General features: G+C 25.6%; 2 pseudogenes; one reads left to right on the top strand and one right to left on the bottom strand.

Annotated features, from left to right (window-relative positions):
* Window positions 1–6,576: 6,576 nt before the first annotated feature.
* LOC132933945 (uncharacterized) lies at window positions 6,577–8,298 on the bottom strand (annotated as a pseudogene).
* A 4,281-nt stretch (window positions 8,299–12,579) lies between these two features.
* On the top strand, window positions 12,580–18,480 carry LOC132937104 (uncharacterized; annotated as a pseudogene).
* Window positions 18,481–27,953: the final 9,473 nt, after the last annotated feature.

Genomic DNA, 27,953 nt, shown 5'->3' with positions numbered 1-27,953 from the left:
CAAACTTTGTTCAATGCGTTATTTAATATTCGGTGTATGATGTTCTAGATTTATCTTAACTTTTCCGTTACCCAAAATAAAAATTCTATTTCGCAGCAGTAGGTATATATTATCAGGTAAGCAATTGACCTGTGGTAGATCGCGGACCCCGTGCTGTTTGTAGATACGTAAGCTTATGATTTAACTCTTGAGTATCAAACTTATACTTTGTTTGTCATTTTTACTTAATTCCACCTACGGTGGATTAATATTATCAAAAATTACAAAATCCTAACCTAACCTAACCGTACTAAAATCCGATGAATAAAAAAAAACCAAATTTAATTCTTTTTAAATTAAAAGTATACCAATTTTTCTGAAAAATGGTATACTTTTTTCTGAGTGTACGTTATTATAATACGTGTTCGATTACTTTGAGAATATTATTTTCAATACTTGTATTTTAATTTTAAATATTAATACCTCATCTTCATAATTATATTTCATGTATAATATACACTCATTACACAGATCCTTTTATACATTTATAATTTAGTAATAATTTGTTAAACTATTATCGGATATTCGGATTATTTGTGTTTATAGGTTACTAAATTTTATGTTGTAATCAATAATGACCATTAAATATTGATTGCGTAGGTCACTGTATTACTGTAATACTATTATGATAAATGTATAATATGGATTTGTTCAATTTGATTAGGTAGGTACCTACAATCATTGCACACGAAAAACAATATGAGATAGACCATCAGACTATATATATATTACTAAGCATATTTTATCATATATTATATAGGTAGGTATACTTACCTATTATAATATTTATATTAGGTAGGTATTGCTTAATTATTATAAAATAAGTTATTTTACTATTAATTATTAGTTATTACTTATTAAGATGACTCTATACCCGCTGCGTTGTCTCCGTCTTACAAATGTACAACATAGCAAAAACTGTTTTGCGCGAGATAGAACCACTCCCTCGATATTGATAGTAGAATTACCAAAATTCCACAATGCATAGGGAACAACATTATCTGTGTCGTAGCGTTTTAATTTTTTTTTATATTATTTTTATTACTAACCAATAATTTTTAATAATTAAATGAAAAAAACAAAAAAATTCCTATTGTTCTGAAACTGATAACTTTAATTTTATTTATGTTATCCAAATAATAAAAACGTTACGACACAGATAAAGTTGTTCCCTATGCGTTGTGGAATTTTGGTAATTCTACTATAAATACCGAGAGAGTGGTTCTATCACGCGCAAAACAGTTTTTTACTATGTTGTACATTTGTAAGACGGAGACAACGCATGCGGGTATAGCGTCCTCTTAAGCTATATTTGGTACCTATACTTATAAATTATAATAAACAATAATACAATATAGCTTAAAATTAATCTAAATATATTTTTAAAATATCATTGAGTAGATACCTATAGTAAGATAAAATAATATACGTTAACATTTCAAGTCCCGTGAGTATTTTTAAATTACAACAAGATAACTAAAACCGTTTGATGACATATCGTAATTTTACGCGAGCATATTCATGTAGGTACTCATGTTTCTTTACTCATATTTGTCGACATTTACCTTCAGATGCTCATAAATAAATATTGGTGGAATCAGACTCAATTTTTTAATAATTATATGAGCAGGTACAACATATTATATAAGTAACCATGTATTACAATTTAAACCTTAGGTGTGAATATTAAAAAATGTTTATGAATTTTCAATTACAAATCAATTTGCAAAATTTCACGATTTTTACCTACTTTGAGCGCTCATAAGAAGTTAATGTAGATTTCCAATCAACTTTACTTTTCAATTCCAGTATAAACAATACTTCGTATAGGTAGAGTCACCGTAAATCAACTCAATTTTCAAATAATGAAATTATCATTTTGAATAGTTAGTTTTATTTTATATTTTTATGTATTTACTTCTTTTTTTTTGTAAGTACCTAATATGTTTTTTTATAAATATACAATTTTTTAAACCAAGTTCTGGAAGTTAATTTAATTTAAATTTTATTTGTGAAATAAGATAAATTATTTATCTTGTTTATAATTAACATGTTTAAAAAAAAAGGTGGATAAGTGGATGTCGCTCTGCTGTACAGTAGGTTACAAGTGGGTCACTGTAATGGATGGTGTTAAATTTGAATTCAATGATATAATATCATTGTATAAGAAAAACGATTCTGAGCGAAAACGGTCAGTAAGCCTATGATATTACCAAGTATATTTGATGATATTATTGTGAATAAAGTAATTTATATATAACCTATTTACGTGGAGCCTTGTTTTAAATTTTCAATCCTTAGCCATAAAAGTTAAACATTTTATACATTTTTAACTACAAAATAATTAATAAATTATAAATTTGATAAATGTTGTCAAAATTTGAACTTTAAATGCTTATAAAAAAAAATTGTGCCCATGTATTTTTAATATTTTTCAACTGCTATTAGAACGATATATCAGGAGCCTTATATTAAATACTCACGCTTTTTTACCCAACAAATAGATTTTTATTGATATTTAAAGAAAAAAAAAACTAAAAAATTTGAAAACTCACAATGTCCGTAAACCGCTCAAAAAGAGTCAAAATATTTTCAAAATTTTATGGTGTATAGAATATGCTAATATAAACATTCAGTGAAATTTTCAAGTATCTACAGTAATTTGTTTTTTAATTACAATAAAATAAGAAAATTGTTACATGAGAAATCGAGTGAATATCAAATGTTGTAAAAATATAAATTTCAGACGCTCATAAAAATTTAATTTAAGTTTCTTGTAGACATTTTTTTTTTGATAAAGGTAGACAAACTTATGAGTAATCTTATATTACATTTTCAAATCTTAGAATTAAAAAGAAAAATTTTTATGAATTCTCAACTCAAAATAATTTGCTTATTTTCGTGATTTTTCCGTATTTTGTCAAAATTTGAACTTTAAATGCTTATAAATAAAAACTGTGACTAAGGATTTTTAATTTTTTTCATCTGCCTTTGAAACAATAACCTAGGAGCCTTCTATTAAATTTCCAAGCTTTTTTACTCAACAGATAAAATTTTATTGATATTTATAGAAAAAAAAACTAAAAAAAATGGAAATTGACAATGTCCGTAAACAGCTAAAAAAATAAGTCAAAATATTTGGAAAATGTTATGGTATATAGGAAATGCAGTTATAAACAATCAGTCAAAATTTCATGTCCCTACAGTCATTTGTCTTAGAGTTACACCAAAAACCAAAATCGATTTTCTCAAAAACAGATTTTGCGTAAAAATTCCCGTTTTTCCTTAATTTTTCTTTTGTTTTTCACGTCGCTTTTGAAAACTACTGGGAAATTTTTACTTTTGCCCCCCCCCCCCCCTCAAAAAAAAGTACCAATTTGAATCACTTTCCTATCAGAAAAGTTACTGTTGAAGAAAATCCGAGCAATTTTACTGTCCTAAAAGGTGATGACAGACACAAAAATCAAAAAAAAAAACACACATCATTGTAAAATTAATACATTCATCGTTCCACTCAGAATCTAAAATAAAAAAAAATCAAAAATCGATGTTGTTTTACTAAATGTATATGACGTATATTATGTAGGTATAGGAATTCTTTTTATCTGCCTACCCAGATAAATATCCTAGCTAGGCCCTTGTTTAACAAGTATTTTTTTCAAAAAATAATATATCGTTTTTACGTAGTTTGTATTTATTTAATCGTCATTATTTTCCCGTGAACACCACGAGAGTCGTAAATCGTAATAATTATTTGTGTCCTATGGTGTGGCGGCGATGGCAAGACGACTGTCGACTCGTACGATTTAGATAATTTAGTATACCTTTTGACAATATTATACTATATAGATGCTGTTTTACATTAATTTCCTATCTTGGTTTTTCTAAAATTTGTTTTGGTTTTGTCGGGTAACTGATGTCTGCGATGGTCTACGTTACGAGCTTTAACAGAATATTAATTTATCCCATAAAATAATACGTCGTACATTTTTCTTGTAGTTTCCGTTTTAGATTATAATAGGTGGAGTGAGCTATCCAGTTTGGGAACCGCTGGAATAAAGTTTTGCGTAACGAACGCATATAATAATTAATTGATTTTGGTGAGCGAAGGGCCGAGTGAGAGATTTTTGTATATTTTATGGGATCATTAACTATGTATGATATAATAAGTAAATGTACCGAAGGACACCGAAAAGGCGAAAACCATTAAAACCAGTGAACTCTGGGATGTATTTATTACATTGATTATAAGTCCTACACTTATCTTCACGGTTATTATAAATAATTGTTAGTCGTAAGTATTTTCAAATATTATCAAAGAGTTCAACGGTTAAACCTTGAACGATGTAAGTAACCCAACTGACCCGATATCGTATCGCTAGTTTAAAAAAAATAGTATTATGACCGATATCTCATGATAGAGCCTGCAGCACACAACACAAAATAATTGTTCTTCAAATGATTATTAAATGTTAAATCACTGTGTAATCATAACTATTAAATATTATTTGGTCAAAGTCCAATGTAAAAATAATACGTTTTGTTGGTTTGACTTCAGCGAGATTAAACACGTGTGCAGAATATTTCGAGTAATATGGTAGGTACGTCTATACGACTGTACGTTTGTGTTGAGTCTTAACTTTTATGTATACGAAATATTGAAAAGCGTACAGTAACTACAGCTGAGTATCAGCTGTACCACGGGAATTGGACGATTTGTATAATTAAATCACGTACAAATATTAAGGCTATTACTGATTAAAATAAAGTCTCTTTTCTAGGTTTCGTGGGAATTGATTTTTGATATTTTAATTAGAATGCTAAAATACCCAGTGCATTTAAAAAACGCCTGGAAAAACAAAAAAGAAAATTAAAATGTGTTGACAATTAAAATATTTCTTATTTAATTTTTAAAAAATATGTATCTGTTTTTTATAATATGAATGATGTATATCTTAAATAGTGGGTGATTATGAGTAGGTAAATTAAAGTATGTAACATTTTAAATGTTTCTTCCATCGGAGTTCAGGTTTCTTAATCTTTATTGACTTAGCCCACCCTGCCAGCGTATTTTGCAAATGTGGGTACACTCAGAACCGGGTTGCTCTGATTGGTCCAATTTGAATTCCCGCTATTTTCTTATAACTTCATTTAAAATATGTTTATATATCATAATATTATATCCTATAATTTCGTTATCATATCAAAATATTTAATTATTTAAATCAATTAATTTAATTTAATTAATTATATTCTTACTATGTTAAACAATATAAACTCAACATAAAGATTATACTCAACTTAACAATATATAAAATCTCATTGCTTACTAATTAATATGGTAAATATATATTATTATTTTTTATTTGTATTGGCTACAGCTGACTATTTGTATTTATATTGCATTAATAATATTTTTATAAATTATTAAATAGGAGGTTTTTTTAAAATCACTATTAAGTACTTCAAAGACTTAAATAGCGGGTTGATTTTAGATAAATTAACAGAACATGTTTTAACACTTCGAATTGCTATGAAAAGTCAAGACAATATATAAAATCTCAAAAATCATAGTATAGATAGCTCTATAATATACAAAAGCGACATTTTTAAAAATCAGTAGGAATGATAATATTACCTAAACCTAATGTGAAAAAAACAATAATATTCTAATGTAATTATTTACACATAGGACTATGGGAGGCGAGAGGAGGACCAGAAAAATCTTCAATATAACAATTATTTAATAATTTTTAAAGGGTGGTATTTTACATCTATCCCTGCATAATATATTGTATTCATCAATTATTATTTGGGATGTTTTTTTAAAATCTCTACTAAAATACTACGAGGATTTAAAATATGAGTTAATAATTTTTATTTATATACCTAACACTACTATTAGGTAAAGATAATTATTAATATTATTTATTATAATAAATGATACACTTTTAAACATAAGGTATGAACATTTTGAATTTGAAATACTTACATTTTAAGGTTTTAGAACATTTAAAATTTATTTTGATAGTTATAACTATATAAATAATATACAAAATAAATTAAAACTATTAGTTGAATATTATATAACTCTGAATGACATTTATTACCTTCGTTATCATTTTTATAGAGATAAATATACTTTAAGTGACTACAGTATTTTTTTATTACAAAAAAAACATTTTCGAGCAGTGAGTACTGAGATTATTATACTATTTACTTAGATGAATATTTAAATGTTTTTTTACATTTAGAAGTGAATTGATGATATAAATATATAAGACAGTAAAATCGAAACTTTATAATAATCCACCTTTATTATTATTATTATTATTATATTATATTCTAAATCTGAACAAAGTTAGGTAACGTTATAAATATTAAATACTATTAATATTTGTATAAAGAGAGCAAATATTGTAAATAGAAAGAATTCTTAAAATATATACCTGCAGTTTAGTGCAGAATAGTAGTATACTAAAAAAAAAAATAGTGGATGATTTTATAATTGTTTTATTAGTGAGATTATACATTATTTATATTTAAATTTAAACATTGCGTTAAATTATGAAGACGCTTAGGCTGCTTGATTTTTTTTTTTGTAATTGTGTGTTTACCAGCTGTGCAGTAATTTTCTGTTGGAGGTCTTCTTGCATTAATTTGATGCGTACCCTTGTAGTTTTCCCGTCTCCTAGCCACTGAAGTAGGTTGAACACGAATACGTCTTCCTCGTTTAGAACTAAAGTAATAAATATAAAACAATTATAAATGAAGCAGCATAATACTATTGCATATTTTTTAACACAGTTATGAAATACCTAGTAATACTAATTAAACATTTACCTAGAAGCACTATTAATAACAAAGTCTACAGCTTGAGTTGGAGTAATTTTTTTTTGTATATTTTTTGTTAAAATAGTTAAATATTTTATTGATGTTTCTGAAACATCTTTTTGTAAAACAAGTCCAAGGTTATTTATTGCATTTGAAAATTCTGCCCACTTTTTTGAAAATTGTTTGTTTAATAATTGCTCTTGCTTCATTTTTAGATGAAGTATCATGTGAGTGTAATTGTTGATCTTTTGATTCACTACAATTATTTTGATCACTTTCTGACACAACTGTTATAGTTTGTTCAACTAAGGTATTTTTATCCATCAGAGATGTTTGAGGAGTTGATAGTTCAAAGACATCATGTAATAAGTTCTCTATTATGTTCCAAATTGATAACTTTGGTTTCCAAAAAAATAATAAAAGGTAAAATAGGTCATATGACATGCAAGTAAACTACACTAATAAGAGTTTTGGGAAAAAATTCGTGGACTATCTAGGTCCAACAAATTTCAATTCATTGCCGCTGTACCTAAAAAAAATTATTTCTAGTAATGTAAATAAGTATAATTTTATAACTAATAAAAAAGCTATTGTTAATTACTTATTACTTGAACTTTAATTATATATTATGTAGAATTTAAGTATTTAATATTGTTGCTAATCACAAATTTTGTTCTTCTTTGTTAATCTTATCATATTTATTTTCTTTGTTTTTAATTTAAATATTATATTATATTGTACACTATCAACTCATCTACCTCGCCACAAGCATTGCTTAATGAGGTAGATAAATTAATAATTTATTGTTATTATTAATTAAATAAAAAAAAAAAAAAAAATAAAGAGTTAGTACATAGTTCACTTCTTAATTAATCTAATAATTGAGTCAATTTCGTTTTGTAGTATACATTACAAAAAATGGTTTTGGTGGATACTCATCACCAAGAGCAAGCAAAGCTAGAATATAGCGATCATTACAATTAACTACTGGACAATTTGGAAATTCTTTTGAGTTTGGTAAATGTTTTTTAGAAAAGCTTGGTGTTTTCAAAATCCCCCCTGTTGACCACTATAGCAGCTACACCAAACCAACTATAGTATTAACCTCGTACATTTTTTTAGTGTCTTTAGTACTAGGCACTTTATATACATAATCATCTATTTGCACCACAGTGCATATATTTACTGTTGACATTCGAGTAAGCTGCATTTCAAAATGGCTTTTTGATCTTCTGTTATAAGCAAAATCTAACAAGCGGTTAATAAAATATTTATCCCAAATAATAGCAATAAATTCAATAGATGCAACTTATAAGCTTTTGTGTGTTCCAAAACAATTTCTTTTAAAATACGAATAGATGCCTCAGAATAATTATTCGTTTGACTATTTCGTGTTATGAGACTATTACTGTTTCAATAAAGCATTGACCACTGATTGCTTCTTTTTAAATTTTCATGTAAACGATCTTTAAATTTTTGATTATTTTCTAATTGATTTATGTTATTTATAGAATCTTGAAACTCATCATCAGTTTTAGAATATACTACCTGAAAAATACAATACCTAGTATTTATTTGTATAATAAGTTCAGCATAATTAATTTATCGTTGATACCTGTTTAAAAAGCTCCATCAAATGTTGCCTCTGTGTAGGCAATACATTACTTCCAGTTGACATTAGCCATCTCCATTCTGCTTGCATGGAATGAAATAGACAAAGTAATTGAGTTGTTAAGGGCCAAACTTCTTTAATAGCATTTTTTTCGGTTACAGAATCATCAGTCATAATATTATCTTTGGGTACTAAATGCAAATTATAATTACAAAGGGTTTATTAAGAGCAATGTAGTTAATGCTCATGCTTTAAAGACTTAAAAATAATCAAAACCAAGATTGGTGCTATAAAGCTTTGATACTTTGTTAAGAAAAAATATTGAATATCTATAAATCATAATTATTATATCAACTTCTTAAAATTAGAAGAAATTTATAAATTATGTGTTTACTTTTAAATTCATATTTTAAATAATAAAAACTATTCATATTATTATTGTTATTATTATTATTTTAAAAGTATAAACTAATAACTATCAATCTATTAATAAGGAAATAGGGAAATATTTTTTTTGTATTTGTATTTTTATTTTTATTTAAAAACAAATATACAATTATACATTTGAATTATCTATCTTCTGTAAGCTATGCTTGTGGCGAAGATAGAGAGTTACAATTAAATACATTACTTAAAAACTAAAATTAGATACAATTATTGCATAATAATCTATAGTATAGAAAGAAAGAAGAAAAGAAAAAAAAGTGACATTTCCAAAAACAAAAGTTAATCTAAGTTATGTTTAATGATACAAATAACCATTCAACAATTATTTGTTTAGCATTATTATGTTTGAAATAAATATTAATATTCTTCTTTATAGAGAAAGGCATAGTATTGTAACATATAGGACCAAGATAATCAACAAATTTATAATTTAAATTTAGGTATGAAATTAAAAATTATTAATTATTAAAGATTAAAGCTTGTAACACAAATATAGTCTACTAATAATATGTTACTGTTGTTAAAGTACAAATTATTATATTATGCTATGTTTGTAAGTATTAAATATTTGTATAAAATAATTGTATTTTTGAGTATCTAATAAAGAATCTTAAATATAATAATCATTTGGCATTGGTCATGAATTAATTATTATTGATTTTTAAAATTTTTCTTGTATTAAAAAAAATTGCTGTAAGTAGGTAGGTATAATTATAAAAATTTAAAATTAATTAAAAAAGGTTTATTAAAAATAATAATAAAATATTGTTTTTAATTTATTGGTTAAGAATTAATTTCAAAATTAAATAATTCACAAAATTTAAAGTAACAACTTATTGTATGACACTAATTGTATGTTACATCGGTATACATTGCACTTTTTACAGCTATAGATATGATACAGATTAATTTATTATCTGATCTATAGGCCATGGTGTCATGAAAACATATGTAATTACTTAATAGATAATGTTTTAACTTATAATTTAAACCATATTTTGTTTTATTGTTTTATAAGCTATTAAGCTTTACAATATTAACATTAGCTATCCTACAATTATTATAACTTATAAGACATAATTAGTTAATTTAACAAAAAAATATGAATTATAAAACATTTTTAAACATAATTTATCTTTGTTCACACTATTACATTAAAAATTAAATTTATGAATTAAAACAAAAATAATAATAACTAAAAATAATTTTGATATAATTTTAAAACCATTATCAGTTCATTGTTCATTATTTTTATCATTACCTCTAATCCTCCAAAGCAATTAGGAAAATGATCTACTTGTTTGATAATACTAGTTTGTTGCCTGTGCACCAAAATACCAATTGGTACAGCACCACCTTTAGTTGAAGTTAAGATTACAGTAACTGAGGCCATCGAAACATCACAGCTTGAGCTTGAATCGAGAAAAATTATTTCAGAGCTGCTCTGTAATTTTTGGGCTCTTTGGTTTAAATATGTAACAATTAGAACTACCCAAGGAGTGGTTTTCGTTTATTTTAACAATTACACCTGCAAATACAATTTAAAATTATATAATCTAAATATGTAAACTCTGTGGTAATACTAAATAGGGTGACATGTATGTAGATGTACATATAAAAATATCATATACAAATAATTAAAAACCTTGTTTAAGATATTCTGGGATTTTTTCTTCCAGTCTATCAAAGGGATCTTTTATAGTACCATAATTTTCTGTTAAATAATTATGCCACAGCCTATACACTGTCCAAGGTCTGGGATTTAGTGCACCATTTGCTAATTTAACAATGTAATTTGGTAGTGTTTGAAGTCTTGATATATTTTGTTTTATTGCTTGGCAAGGGGAAAGTCCATCAGCAAAGTACTGCCAAAAAATAGCTTTCACTTCTGGGTCAATAAATAAACGTTTTAGTGCATCGGCACTGGCACAGTTATTCTTATGGAAAGGATTTATTTTGATGATAGTATTAAGCAGGGTCTCTTTTTAAATATTCATCATTTTTTTTTTTTGAACCCTTTGTAACCATTTTTATTAAGATATCAATAAATCCTTCACAGTTCTGATTTTTTTTGCTGTTTGAGGTTTTTCTGTGTGAGCTATAACTGCATAGCCATTTTTTTGTGCATTATAAACCTTAAACAGAACAAATAACAAATAACTTTAAATGTATCTAAGTTATTATACAATAAGATGTATGAGTATAATGTATAAATATTTTAAATTCATGTGAAATAAAATTAATAAATAAAATTAATTTAATATCAATGCAGGTCTACTTTAATTATTTTAATAGGTACCTGCTATTTGTATAAATGTTTTTATGTATAGTATTTTTTAAGAAACCTATGGCAACTATACTACCTATATATTTTGAGAGTTTAAATTATTATTTTGTCTAAGTCAAAGTGTGATTGTAAATTATGATTTGTTCTTAAGAATTAGGTAGTAATATGGTGGTGTGTAATATAAAATGTAAATGTAAAAAATTAATACAAATTATTAATATTTAAACATATTTAAATTACAAGATTTTAGTTTGTTTACAATAGCATGCTCTAGACTTTAAGTATTAATCGATTAACAAAAATATACTGACCGACAATTATTTCCCTTATTGATCCTATTACCAATTATCCAGTTGCTATCATCAAAATTTCCAAATTGTTTAATAAATAGTTGAGAATCATCTTAACTTTCCATAGCAGTTCAAAGTGTTAAAACATGTTCGGTTAATTTATCTAAAATCAAACCGCTATTTAAGTCTTCGAAGTACTTAATTAGTGATTTTAAAAAAACCTCCTATTTAATAATTTATAAAGATATTATTAATGCAATATAAATACAAATAGTCAGTTGTAGCCAATACAAATAAAAAATAATAATATATATTTACCATATTAATTAGTAAGCAATGAGATTTTTATATATTGTTAAGTTGAGTATAATCTGTATGCTGAGTTTATATTGTTTAACATATTAAGCATTAGTAAATAATGAAAATAATGTATGCCAAATATATGTAAAGAATATAATTAACTAAATTAAATTAATTGATTTAAATAATTAAATATTTAATATTATTTTGATATGATAACGAAATGATAGGATATAATATTATGATAAATAAACATATTTTAAATGAAGTGATAAGAAAATAGCGGGAATTCAAATTGGACCAATCAGAGCAACCCGGTTCTGAGTGTACCCACATTTGCAAAATACGCACCCTGCCACAAATGTCTGCGCACGCCTATGGTCAGCAACTTGTTGATGCGCATCGTCTTCGCCGACCACTCCACACCTCGTCAATTAGCAGCACAGGTTCGCCATTGTTTGATAATAAATTTAACAGCCAATGAAATGAGGCAAACTACGACTATTGTTGAGAAGGGTGAGAGGCGCTAACCTTACTACGTCTCGTATTGTTGCTGACATACCTATCTATTTTGCCATGAACGTTACGACGTTTGAGAAAATTTATACGGTATGGTGTGGCCCACAAACTGTTAGCTACTTTATTTTATTACGGCTTATTCATGGCTTCCGATCGTCGTGTTTTGTTGTCACTTTTCGTTTGTTAGCGCCTAAATTGTGATCGTACCTATAATACATATTTTTAAATCTATTTCGATTGGTACACATAATATGGGCCACCCGATAAGACTGAACTAACTGCCAATACTGAAACATCATCGATTATAAGACTGACGGAAAAGCAATTTGTACAAGTATGTATAGTTAATTGTTTGTTTATATACACACGGCATGGTCAATGGCTCTCCGCCAAAACTAAACTATATAGGCAGGTACTTACATGTTAAATAAAACAAATAAATCAATAGTAAATAGTTGTGATTTATTGTCTCGTCGCTTGTGTTGAAACTAGGTACAACGTATTTTGTAATAACTAATCACTACTCATAAAAAGTATGTCGGTACCTAATTAGTGTACAATGGTGGAAATAACCCCAAAAATAAATAATCAATAAATGTAGGACAACGTTTATACGCTCAACATATTTTATAATATTGTCTTGTTTTATACTTACTAAATAAAAGTAAAATTTTTTTAATATTAGATAAAAATGCACATTTATTACCGAGACAAATTTATAAGTGTTTGGGATCCTATAATATTATGTCTTATAATATAATATTAAAATAGGTAAATAGTAATACAAGTACCTACATACCTTGTTTTCACTAATATAATTATGAAGGTTTAATATTCTATAACTATATGTATAATATTCAAGTTGTGGCAAGTTAACTATTTTTTTTTAACTCATTAAGTTAAGTTAAAATAGAAAAATGTAAGTTAAATGTTAAGATTTACCTTTATTTTTTTCTTTCACCTCTAAAAGTTACATGTTAATTAAAAAATAAAAGTACCTACATAACAAAAATTAGTTAAAAATTAGTTAGGTACTTTTTTTTTCATATAAACTTAGAAAATTGTACCTACCTTTTTTAAAAGCTAACATTTAACACAGTAATTTGAAAAATGTCTTATAATTTTAAATTAAATATTTATATTAAAATTAATAACTGTAGGTACTTAAATACTTTTATCAATTTTAAAATCCAACAGAGTAGTTAAATTATTTGTATGTATTTGTTGAACGTAAAGATCCTCTGTACTAAAATATATTAAAATAATAAAATGCATTATTAGAATATACTTAATTGGTTATACAGCTGACAGCTTAATAATAATCAATATAAAAACAAGATTGTGTAAAATAATTTTGGATGTTACACAGTCAAACAGACTATATGTTTATAACTTAATGTCTGTTATTATAATCTATACAAAGTACATACAGTCTTTGCAAGAGAATTTCAAACTTTTGATTATTACAGGGCGAAAGTATCCGATGGTTTATTTAAAAATATAATTTTACGCATAGAACGCTTATCAATTTTTAGGCCGGCGGGATGGATCTGTAACGGGCCACTGGAAAAATAACATATAAATGATACACAACGTGCCATTTACAGCGTATCACTTTCAATTCCAAATAGTTTTTTTTTTTTTAAGAATTTCAACTGTAATTCAACCTTAATTATGTAACATTCTAAGTTGATTTAAAATAAGCACTGAAGTTAACTATCTAAATAAACTATCTTAGGTATTTATGAAGTTATTTTGAACTACCTATATATTTATCAACATTAATAATTATAGTATACCTATAACTTCTTAGTTATCATATTATGTTGATAATGGTTTAAAATTATTTTAATAATACCTATGTAGAGTTTATTGGGTTAATTAATTTATCAAGGTATCTACATTTAAATAACATTTTAATCCGCAGTTTTCAGCTGTTATTTAACCTAAATTATGTAACATATTAAGTTGATTTAATATTAGCATTGAAGTTAATAAACCTAGGCATCTAAAACATATTGCGATATTCTTCTGTACATCCAAATTTGTGATCTATTAATAAGAAATGTTAATATAAATTAAAATTTATATTTAAATAGTATCAAACTTAATTTTGCCTTAAATGTTTGAATCAGTAGTAGATTCAAGTACCTAGTAATTAATTTCAATCTAAATTTGAACTGGAATTTCTCAAAATTCTAAGGCATTTGACAATTTTCAATAATTCATCACTAATAAATTTTTACCCTAGAACACATGCTCATTGGTCTAAAAGACCAAGTTTTTAGAATTATGTTTGATTAAGAAGACATTGTGCCCGCATATGTTGTCTCCATCTTTCACATGTACGGGTTTTTTATATTAAATTTTAATTTTAAAGCAAGTTATAAGTATTTTAAATTTGTAAATTGTTTGTACATCTTAAATTAGTCATAACTCGCTTTAAAATTAAAATATATTAAAAAGTCGTTAAGATTGCCTAGATAATAATATAAAATTTAAATTTTATAACAGGTCAATTAAATTTACTCTAATTTTTAAGCTAAATGTGTTCTGTCTGGCATTTAATTTGTTATATTAAACACATGGGAGATAGGGACAACAAATGTCAGTGTTTGAAATGTCAACATTTTAATCCGCAGTTTTCAGGCCATACCACCTCAGTTCATGATTCTTATACAAGTTATAAATTATTTATACGTGGGCTACATATATTTATAATGAGGGCCACATGCGTGCGATGGGCTGCCGACCCTTGATGTAATATATGTACTATTTGTGGTATAGCAGGTAATAACTACTAATTATCAATTACCTATTTATAACCTCGTTTAAAACTTTTTAAATCAAAATTCATAATAATTAAAATACCTAATTAAATTTGAATTTTATTTTCAAATATCCTAGCCTTCTATATGATGTTATGTCAAAAATTTTATATTTATAAATTATTTTAGCCTCAAGTTCCCTGGTACATCATAAATGAATTTACACAAAGCCTTTAAAATAGAAATTAAACCACCTAACCATAGTCAATTATAACACTACCTACACTCCAGAATCCCACACCATTCTCTTACTTTATTCATATACATTACCTGACAACTCAACACTCTGAATCTAAAACAGGTGACCTACTAAACTAATTGATTTAATAGACCAATTCATCAACTGATTACTTCCCTCCTCACTTGTAATATTATTATTTATAATGTATATTTATATAAATTAATACTTAAAAAAAAGCAATGTAGGTAGTTGTATAGTTTAATTTTCCTCATATTTTCATGAATTGCATATTACACCTAGGCATCTAAGACATATTGCGATATTCTTCTGTGCATACAAATTTGTGCTCTATTATTAAGATATGACAATATAAATTAAATTTTATTATTAAATAGGTAGTATCAAACTTAATTTTGCTTTAAATGTTTTAAAGAAACACTGCGTCCGTGTATTCTTGTGAATATTTTAGGTATGTGCTATCTTGGGTTAATATTTAGATTTCAATTTTATATTTGTAACACAACCTTCTCATACTCAAGTAGGTATCTAATTGATATTGGTTTGTACTTAACTATGATATTTGATTTAGATAGTATTACATTGTCGGTAAATAACTATTATAGTATTATGAAGTAAAATTTTTAATGTATATTATATTTCTAATAATATTCTTAATATTCTATTAACTATAGTAAAATTAGTAATCATATATAACTTAGAAAATTAAATTTTTTTTCTAGATACGATGAGTGTCTGTTTTCTTTGTGATAGAAAATTGTACGGTGAACGTACACGGGTGTGTTCAAGCATTACACCACATAGCTATGTATCATACCCAGAAAAAATTGCTCAGCTTATTGGAGATGAAGTTGTGGTTATTGTCACTCCTGCGGATCACATGTGCAAGAATTGTACATCACTTTTGACTCATATGGACAAGTTGGAAAATGATCTGAAACTTGTTAAAAATGCAATGTTGTCATATATACAAAAGAAATATGGAATATTGCCTCCTGATCAGGTTTTTAAGGGTGTTGAGGTAAGGATAGAACTTCATTAGAAACAAGGTACATGTTATTAGGTTGTTGTATAAAAAAATAACTATTAACTTTTACTTAGATTGACAATGGATACTCAAAGGCAGAGAAACAAATAGAAAAAGATCAGCATACAGTACCTAGTGGTCTGACTACTGCTGCCGTAGTTACTCCAGTCCAAACTCCATTAAAATCGTTAAAAACACAACAGCAGCATCAGAAACATCAACAACAACTACCAGCAACACAACAAGAAAGCGCTAAAAAAACGAAAATATACAAATGTGGCTTTTGTACATTCCAATCGAAAGTGCTTGGTCATGTTCAGTATGTACATTATTTAATATTATTTTAAAGTTATTATTAATACTTTAATTTTAGATTCCACATGGGCACTCATACGAACAAAAAGGAGCCTGAAAAACCTATATTTAATCAAGCAATGGCTAAAGCATTAACTCCGGTAAGAATTAGAAAAAATATATGATCTTTTACTATATTAATAAATATTTTTGTAGTACATGTTTTAATTTAGTTAACACATTTATCAGTACTACGTTTTCACTTTTTCACTATTTTCAATTATCATATATGTTAATGCTGTTAACTACACTAAATTGGATTATGCATCATAACTACGTTACCGTGTTACAAAGGCAAATTTTCATTATAAATATCCAATTTTTTTCCATACGAACATTATTTAAAAACATATTATTAAAGTATTAATGTTTTTATTTATTGACTTTTAAGAGTATGTCAGCGTATTTTTTTTTTCTTCCAGACCAATCCACAATATAACAAATTTTACGTTCAAAATAATTATCATAATCAAATTAATTTCTAAAATTAGAGCAAAATGACCTCTTATAATATTTGAAGGTAAGATTCTTATCAAGTGCATTTCATAGGTTTTTTATTAAATTTTAATTTTAAAACTAGCTGTGAGTATTTTAAAAAAGTAAATTTAAGTACAACTTAAAATAATCATAACTTACTCTAAAATGTAAATAATAATAAAAACCCTAAATAATAATCTTACCTTCAAATTTTGTATGTGATAATTTCACTCTAATTTTAGTTATTAATATGATAATGATCATTATTGTTAACATAAAATTTGTTATGTTGCTTGTGGGTGAGGGTGAAAAAAAATGTGTTGATGTCCTCTTAATTGTAAAAGAATTTCTTTCAATATAAATTTTATGTAACTCATTTACTATTATTATAAATGCAGTTAATAATATGAGACACAATTTTGATTTGATCTCTTAATATATATAATTTTAATTATATGAAATATTTAATTTAGGTACCACAACAGAAGAAACAAATTTTTAGATGTCAAGTATGTTCTAAATCATTTGATAGTCGAAATAATTGCCTTGATCACATTTGGAAAGACCATAATCAGACCACTCCATCAACCTCAAATGGAGTAAATGAAAAATCAAATATTTTAACAAATATTTTTGACCTAATTATTTTGTTTTATTTTAGGAAACAGAAACAGAAGATTTTCGTCCGATTACAACCAATGTTATGAAACTGGAACCATCCAAGACTCAAGAAAATAATCAGCAAGCTGAAGCGCCTCTGGACGTAGACCCAGAACAGGATAACAATAAAGGCACTGTCGACACGGATATGATATTGAATGACAATATCCCCACTGAAGGATCTGCAAATGTTGAACAAGAAGAAGGAACAGAAAATGCAGGCAAAGGAGAAGAAACTGAAATCTCTCAAGAAGATAAGACTGTAACAGTAGTCAAATCGAAAAAAAAACCTGAGCATGCACAAAAAAACTCAGTTGAAAAAGATACAGCCTTGCCTGAACAGGAAGTAACTGACCGAGAAACACCAGACAGTGTTGAGATAGAAGTTGATGAAGACAATGCAAATGTGGAAAACAAAACGGAATATTTGAACATAGAATCAATGTTAGCGGCAATTCATAACGATAACCCTAATAACAGTGGGGATACACAAAACAAAGATTAAAATTTATACAACTTATTTAAAAGTAAGTTATCAATTTAATACTTATAAGTTCCAGTTTCATAATTTAAAAATAATTTTTCATTAAGTTTTTTTTTTAATAACTTTTAAGTAGCATCAATTAGGAGACCGTATTATTTATTAAAATATTAGAAATTAGACCACTATTTTTTTTTTTTATAAATTATTAAAAAAAGGAGTACATTTAAAAACGAGATTAAAAAAGTTTGATAGATTTTGGAATACAAAAAGCAATTCAATTTAATGACTTACTTAAATTATACAATGACTGATTGTAATATTTAAATCAAATAATGAAATAATGCAATAATGTTAAAATTAATTGCTAAGAGTAGTTAGTTTCTACTTATATAAAAGTAATTTATTGTTTGATATTCATGATCTTCTAATATATTTCAACCATGAATCTAAGTAATACAAATATTCAATTTCCAGTCAAAATCAAATTAATGGCCATTTACAGATATATAAATAATATGCATTCATTGTTGTCATGGTTTTATAGTTTTTGTTGAATCCAAATTAAGACAACTGAATTTGCATCTTTTAAAAATGTAATGTTTATATAAAATAAAATTACATTTTATAAGTTATAAAATCAATAAAAGTTATATAAAAAAGTATATAATAGCTGTCTATAATTCTCAGTTTTAAAAGTAATTATTTATTTATTTTTAGTTTTAATTTAAAATTATTCAATTAATACTAATAATTATATTATAGTTATGAGTAGAAATATTTGAATTGCTTTTAAGAAAGTGTAAAAGATAAGTTACTATACTGAAGACTATTTTTTCACACGTTCACTGCAATTACTTTTAAGACAAGATTAGAGGCATATAAATATGCTCAAATCTTTGTCATAGCTTAAATAATCTTATCTTAATTAATAATATATTTTGTTATTTTAAACTAAATTTGTAAATATTATCATATGCAGTTAAAAAACAATTATGATTTAGTTTTTCTTGGTAGTATACTTTGTTCATTATTTGTAAGCTATTATATTCGTAAAGTAAATATTTAATACTAACAATTAGTTCACGATGATGAGCTAATATTCGGATTAATTTTAAGACAAGTTCAAGGTTTTATAAATATGCCTGAATCATTGCCATAGTCTCATCATCTAAGCTTAATAAATAACTGCAGGAGGTAACATTAAAACATGTTTTCGTACAGAGGTAAAAGTAGTAAACTTTAAATTTGTAGTAATATATAAAATATTATATAATATGTCTTGTAGTCCTTAATTTTCGTTTATTATTTCCTTTATGGTTAGCTTATCTTATGACATAGAAAAGTATTCTTCTGCTCTGATTACAAATACTTTGAACAATACTTCAAACGCATATAAATATCCCTAAATTAATCAATGTCATAATTTAAATCAATTATTGTACGCGATATCATTATGTTTGCGTTCAGTTGTAAACTACTAAAATTAAATAATTAGTAAAAATAATAAAAAAAAAATTTTAGTAGTATTAAATGAATTCATTAGTATTCATGAAGGTTGTACACATGATATCTATTATTAATTAAGACAAGTTTAGAGGCATAAAATATGCATGAATCTTTGTCATAGTTATATTAATCTAAGCTTAATAAATAATTTTAAGATGTACCATAAGATTTCATTAGTGTACAGTAGTATAGTACTAAAAAGTTAATTTATAGTAATATAAAAATTAAAATAAAAAAAAAAACTATATTTATTAGTATCTAGTAATAGATTAATAATAATAATTATTATTAATAATCTTATTTTAGTGCTTACATACTTGATATTTAAATAAATATTTATTATTATTTTTAAATTAATTCATTAGTTTTCATGAAGGTTGTATACATGATATCTATTATTAATTAAGACAAGTTTAGAGGCATAAAATATGCATGAATCTTTGTCATAGTTATATTAATCTAAGCTTAATAAATAATTTTAAGATGTACCATAAGATTTCATTAGTGTACAGTAGTATAGTACTAAAAAGTTAATTTATAGTAATATAAAAATTAAAATAAAAAAAAAAACTATATTTATTAGTATCTGGTAATAGATTAATAATAATAATTATTATTAATAATCTTATTATAGTTCTTACATACTTGATATTTAAATAAATATTTATTATTATTTTTAAATTAATTCATTAGTTTTCATGAAGGTTGTATACATGATATCTATTATTAATTAAGACAAGTTTAGAGGCATAAAATATGCATGAATCTTTGTCATAGTTATATTAATCTAAGCTTAATAAATAATTTTAAGATGTAACATAAAATTTCATTAGTATTCATGAAGGCATATATTTTTTATATTATATATTCAGACAAGCTCAAAGGCATAACATATGCATAAGCTTTTGTCATTGTTTTAATAATCTTAAGTTAATCAATTAATTTTGGAGGTAACATTATATTATATTGGTGAACAATACTAAAGTGCTAACAATTAAATATAAATATAATTATAATATAGCTTAGTATACTGAATAGTACTCACTAAGTTCTGTCATATATTACTTTTAAGACTAGTTCAAATGCATTTAAATATGCTTGAATCGTTGTCATAGTTTTAATAATCATAGCATCATCAATGATTGTGGTAACATAACTAGATTTGAGTACAGTGAAGTAATACAATTAAATGTGTAGATTACATAAAAAAATTTTTTATAAAACATGTTTAAGGTTTTTGCTTTTATGATATTGGCTCATTTTTGTCAGCTATTATATCCTTAAAGTGAATATTTTATACCAATACATATTTTGTAATTATGTAATAATGTTCTGTTTATTTTTAAGGCAAGTTCAGAATCATAAAATATGCATGAATCTTTGTCATAGTTATAATAATCTTCGCTTAATCAATAATTTTTTTAGGTTACATTAAATTACATAAGTGTACAGTACTAAAGTAATAAAAAATTAGATACAAAAAAAATTTTAAAATCAAAACCAAAAAAAAAAATGTATTTGTTAGTATATAGTATAGTCCTTACATCCTTCATATTTAAGTAAATATTTATTATTATTAAATCAATTAATTAGTATTAATGAAGGTTGTATAAATGTTCATTCTATTATTTATTGAGGCAAGTTCAGAGGCATAAAATATTCATGAATCTTTGTCAGAGTTTTTATAATCATTGCTTGATCAATAATTTTATTAGGTAACAAAATGTGAATGTCAACATAGTATACTGATTAGTATTCTCCTAGTTCTGGCATAATATATTACTTTTAAGAATTTTTCTAACGCATTTAAATATGCTTGACTTGTTGTAAAATGTATTGTAAAATTAAAATCTAAATATAATGTGTAACATAAACTTAAAACTTAAAATAAGAAAATATTAAATTTATTTGTTAGTTATTAATTATTTTTGTTCATTATTTTTAATTTATTATATCCAAATTATTTAAGTTAATATTTTATAATAATATTATATTCATAATTATTTTGATTTAAATACTGTTAATATTTTTGAAATTTGTGTATTTTCATCTAAATATCCATAAGTCTTGGTGAAAGTGTAGAATTATTTTAACCATTATTAGTTATTATGTAACCATGGTAACTTAATAGGTTTTTACATATATCTTGGTCATAGCTTTTATAATATGATTTCTTTAGTAAGTAAAATAAAAAATATATTAGTACAATTTATTTAAATCATAACTTTTACCGTTGAATTATTAATTCCAAAATATATTGTAAAATCTTACATTTTGTATTTTATAAGTTTATGGTACCTGATTCAATTAATATTTGGAATTTAATTTCAATAAAATAAAAATAATTTGAAAATGCACATTTTCAGTTGTTTGCACTATGAGAAAACATTAATCAACATAAAGCAAATTTAAAAATATATTTTAAGCAATCTAGTTGTAAGTGTTGTAAACAAATAATATTTTAGAAATCACATTTCTTAAATAAACTTCAATTTTGTTATATTACATTATTTTTGTAATCTAAATAAAAACAACATAATCAATAAAATAATGTTCATCATGGTTGGGTGTCCGTCTAGATGTTTCTTAATTATAAATAATTGAAGAAGTCCTACTGTTTGTTATTTCATCGTTAATAGTTACTGATTGGCTCACCACTGGTTCGACAATAAACAGTAAACTAGATGTACTAGGTGTGTGGTGGTTACTACTGTCACTATCACTGCGTATCAATGTATCTTACTGTTTTCATCATTATAGCTGAAATTGTCGTTAGTTGATAACACTTCTGTATATGTGATGTTTCATTAACTCGATGATTCAGAGTCATTAGGCAATTGCGGTGGTGGTGGGAAAACTGTGCACTCGTTTGGTTTCTCACTGCGTCTCTTTAACTGCGCTTCTGTTGTAATTGTCGTTTTTCATCTAATTCCTCAATTACCTAATAAAAACGATAAAATATTTTAAACTATTGTATCAATAATTGTTATTGTTTTTTTCATGATTTGGCAATACCAACACTAATAAATTGATGTTGTTTTACTTTACTACTGCTACTCTGTAAACTATCTTGGCTTTGCCAGCTACTGCCTGGCAATCCATTGTTGCTTAATACGCTCGATAACAGTCCTGTACAAAACAAGTTAAATACATTATTAAAATATCACAATATATTTTTATAAATGTTTATAAAAGTAGGACATTTTGTCAAAATCACAAAAATGTGCAACATTTTTTGTAATATAAATTCATAAAAAAAGTGTACCTATCCAATCTAACCTATCTAAATTAAAATACCTGCTTTAGTAAGTACATTTTCAGTTTTGTTTAATCTGTAACAATTACAATAAAATTAATTTCATAAATTATATTGTGATGATACATCAAAATACAAGAGTCATATGGCATATTTAAAGTACAGTGGTTTATTAAATTAACGCTTTAAATATGTACCTATTACAATGATAGGTGATTTTTAGTGATTATCATCACCTTTTGTAGCAGTAAAAATGCTTTAATCTTCAACTTTTAGGGTGGTTTCTGTTTTATTTTATAATAAATTATGTTGAACATTATTTTTATATAAGTACCTACCCAATCAGTTTGCTGAAAATGAAAAGTAAAATAATTAAATAAATTAAAAATATAGGGTTAATAACATCGATAATATTTAATATTTAAAAGACGTGTATTATTAGATCTATGATTCATGTCTCGTTATTCATTTCCGTATAATTGATGTTTAACACCGAATTATTTAAAACTGCATAGGTACTTCAAAATTGTATGAATATAAAATATGTTGTGCAATTGTAATTATTCAATAGGAAAACCTTTGTGAATATAATAACACAAATCATCAAATAAAATTATTTAGTAAGACTAAAATTTAAAAAAATGTATCGAACAATGTATTAAAAATCAGTTTGTATTGTATTTCGATAAAATTTTTCATTTAGCAAACTATAGGTTCCTAATATTATACTGAATTTGTATGCAATATAATTAGTGTCAATTATAAATTAAACTTAATATCTAATATATACGTGAATTATAAGTCACATAAAATAACAAAAATATTATAATTATCATAGATTTTTAGTAAAATTGTAAACTAGGTAATATATGGGCGGGCGGAGTCAACTTATTTATTATAAAAAAGTTCGGTGGAGTCAATAGTCGGTGTCATAGGATTCTATTACTCTCAGGGGTAATTTTTACAGGCAGACTTTACAGTGCAGTCAAGGTGACCAATGTACCCCCCCCCCTGCCGAAAATTGTTAAATAATAACAACATTTTCATTGATAAATTATTTTCAGATAAAATTCGTCAGAAATTAATTTTACTCCCCCCCCCCTCCCACCGGGCCGAATAATTTCTGGATACGCCATTCGGGGTGACCGTATTATTATTATTATGTTTTTGTCTGACAGTCTTTAAACGGTGACAACTGTATGTTTTCTCAGGGGTCATTTTACCTCGATCAAAGAACAGTTTTCGCGTCGCCATGTTAAGTGTTGTGCGACGACATTCCGGCAAAATGAGAATTGTATAATATTATATAGTTGTAACGTGTATTGCGATCCTCATCACTTATGGTCCGACGAAACGCATCATCCTTTCCTCATGGATTACCCGAGGGGGACATGTACCAGTTGCCCCCAAAAGTACCTTTTTTTATACCAATTCCCCCCAAACTACCTAGAGCAAAAATTTAACAAAAGTAACCATTTCTAAAACGGAAAGCTGTGGATGATATTTCTAAACGCCTATTAAAATTAATACGAGAAGAAGTTCAATCAAATGTCGTGGATGTAATATTAATCGATGTAAACTCCATTCGCAGAAGCATTTATCGTGCGAGAAGAAAAACACTTCCACCACTACCAAAATCTATTTCTGAAGTTCATTCAGCATTAACACTATTACAATTAAATACTTACGAAGGTGAGAACTTTCTATTATATAATAACGAGACGGAAAATATTGTATGTTTTACTACAGAATCAAATTTAAAATTTTTAAGTTCCCGAGATAACATTTTTGTAGATGGAACATTTGAATACTATGCGAAATTTTTTTTACGACTTTTTACAATACACTGTGTCAAAAATGGACATTATATTCCGTTAGTGTTTTCATTACTACCTAACAAATCATCAAAAACGTACGAATTATTATTTAATATGTTAAAAAAATGCTCTAGTTTTAAACTTAAATTCAATTCGTAAATTATTGTATCCGATTTCGAACAAACTATCCATGTAGCTTCCAAACTTGTTTGGCCATTAATTACAGCCGTGGGATGCAGATTTTATCTAACTCAGTCATGGTGAAAACGCATACAACAATTAGGATTAAAGCCGGACTATATAGACCCAAATTCAGAAATTGGAAAATGGCTTCACTTAATTTTCGGTCTCTCATTACGACCCTCTAGTGTTTTTTTGAAGATCTGATGTCAATTAAGCCTTTATCAGAAAAATTAGTTGAATTTTCTGACTATTTAGTTGACCCATATTTCCTCAAGTTCAATTTTTCCACCTTCACTGTGGGCTATGCATTCAATTGATTCAGAAAGAACTACAAATGCATATGAATCATTTCATTCATCATCTTCGAGGAACTTTAGTAGTGCATATCCAAATATTTTTATTTTTGTAAATGTTATAAAAGAAGTACAAACAAATACATACATTGATATAAGCAGTGTAAACGAAATTAAAAATATAACTAATCACACATACATGAACAAAAAAGCCAGAATTGAAGATTTTATAAATATAAAAACAAGAATATTAGTAGATTAGATTTTGTAAAATCTGTTAGTAATTATTATAAGTTATAACAAAACATAATACATAATTATTATATCTAATTTTTTTTTTTTTGACAAATTATAACATTGAATGTTACATAATTATAATATTTATTATTTCATTGACTTTTTCATATTATTTTGTTAGTAACTATTACTAACTATTACTAAAAATAATAAGCAAACAAAACTTACTGATTATTTCTTTTAAATTAAATTTAAGGTTAAAAATTAAATTAAACTGGAATATGATGTTTGATGTTGTTTTTACATATATACAATATACATAATAAAAAAATAATAAAAAAAAAGTTGAAAAAAATACGTAATTCTATTTAACGAATTCCTCTATATAACAAATTTTTTTTGCTGCTTATTCGACTTCGTTATATGGATGTTTCACTGTATAAGCATATGAATTTTTTCTATCATTTTATACTATTTTTTTGTTAACAAATTATCACATCGATTGTCACATAATTATAATATTTATTATTTTAGTGACCACTGTATTCATATTATTTTGTTAGTAATTATTACAAAATACAATATTAAGTAGGTATATATAATTCCAAGCATATGAATTTTTTTCTTTAATTTTATACTATTTTACTATATTTTTGTAAATAATTTTATTTATTATTTGTATACTTACCTCCCCTATTTTACAGGCTATATATTGTAATTGTGTATATATTAACATGTGAGGTACATTCGGTTGGGGGCAACTGGTATATTTTTAAAATCCCGATAACAGCTGTGGGGGCAACTGGTCAACACCCCCCGAGGGCGGCACGACAAGTTAAGACTCACCACATCAGTCACATACTATCACATATAGGGCCTTAATGATTTATGTTTATTATTCATAAGTTCTTCGTACTACCTATAAGACACCTCTAAGGCCGTAATTTAGAATAAACTCATTGTAGCAGCTCATAATGTAATGACAACAGTGGCGGAGCTGGAGGAAGCTGCTACTCTCTGGAATTTCAGAATTTTGTGCAAACATATTAAAATTGTAATTTATATGAATGTTGATGCAAAAGTCTAAAATGTTATATACATACCAATATGACATCAACATATCAAACCTGTATGAAAAATCTTATATAATCATGTAATTTCCCTACGACAAATTGTGAACACCTCCACGAAGCGGAGTGAAAAAATGATATTCCAGACTTTTTGTTCAATTTTGTTCAAAACAGACGTTTAATTTGTCTGCGATTACCCTCGAAAATATTTACCGTTTACACGAATTTTTTTTATTTCTTTTTTTGTGTACAGTCTTTACATTTCAAAACACAATATTTTCAAGTTTCAGTCCATGATCTCTATCCATTCTCTTTACCGTTTTACACTACTAACTACTTCTGTAACTGGTCAATTTATAGGATATTGTGCATCACTAACAAGAATAAATCTTCTTTTTTTTTTTTTTAATTCATTTTTCATTAACCTGTACATTTTTGATTTGTATACTTGTTATACCTACTTATAATATAAACTTATCTGTACATAGGCCCGCGACGTTTCTTCAAAATATTTATTTAAATTACTCAATTTTGAATAAGATTTTATGAGATGAAATAGCTAAATTAATAGTTAATAGTTATCCATATTTTTATTCAAAATTTCAAACAATAGGTACGATACAATATTGTAAGAAAGTAATATTAAGAGTAACCCTTATAACATTTCCGTCTTTAATAAAGTATATAATATTTTCTGTGAATATGCAATATAATAACTATTATTATAAATTATTATTTAATAATTAATATATTTAATATTTCTGATTCTTTTTTTATAAAATTAAATTTTACAAAATTGAATTTATTTAAGCCCGTGGCTTAGTAAAAAAATGTACTTAACGAGGCAATAAAATTAATTAACTCGTAAGTTACTGAATAACATAATAAAAACTCGTTAATTAACTTAGTTAAATGTAATGCCTATGGAATTTTAATATTTTCAAATATCATTGTAACAATTTATTAAGAGCCTTGTATTAAATTTTCAAGCTTTTTTACAGAACAAATAAAATTTTATTGACATTCATAGCAAAAAAAATAAACAAAATTGGAAACCGAAAATGTCCGTAAACAGATTGGTTGTAATAATCTTTTCAAATTATTATTATTTTGTTGTATCAAGTATAATTAATATTGTATTGCTATACTGCCCACAACAGCTATTGTACCTAGCCCAACATGTATCATTTAAATTTGTCTAAACACTAAAGAGTTACAGACATTTTCTAATGAG

Source organism: Metopolophium dirhodum, chromosome 1 (assembly GCF_019925205.1).
Source record: "Metopolophium dirhodum isolate CAU chromosome 1, ASM1992520v1, whole genome shotgun sequence".
Classification (NCBI taxonomy): domain Eukaryota; kingdom Metazoa; phylum Arthropoda; class Insecta; order Hemiptera; family Aphididae; genus Metopolophium; species Metopolophium dirhodum.
This window is presented reverse-complemented; position numbering and strand designations above follow the sequence as displayed.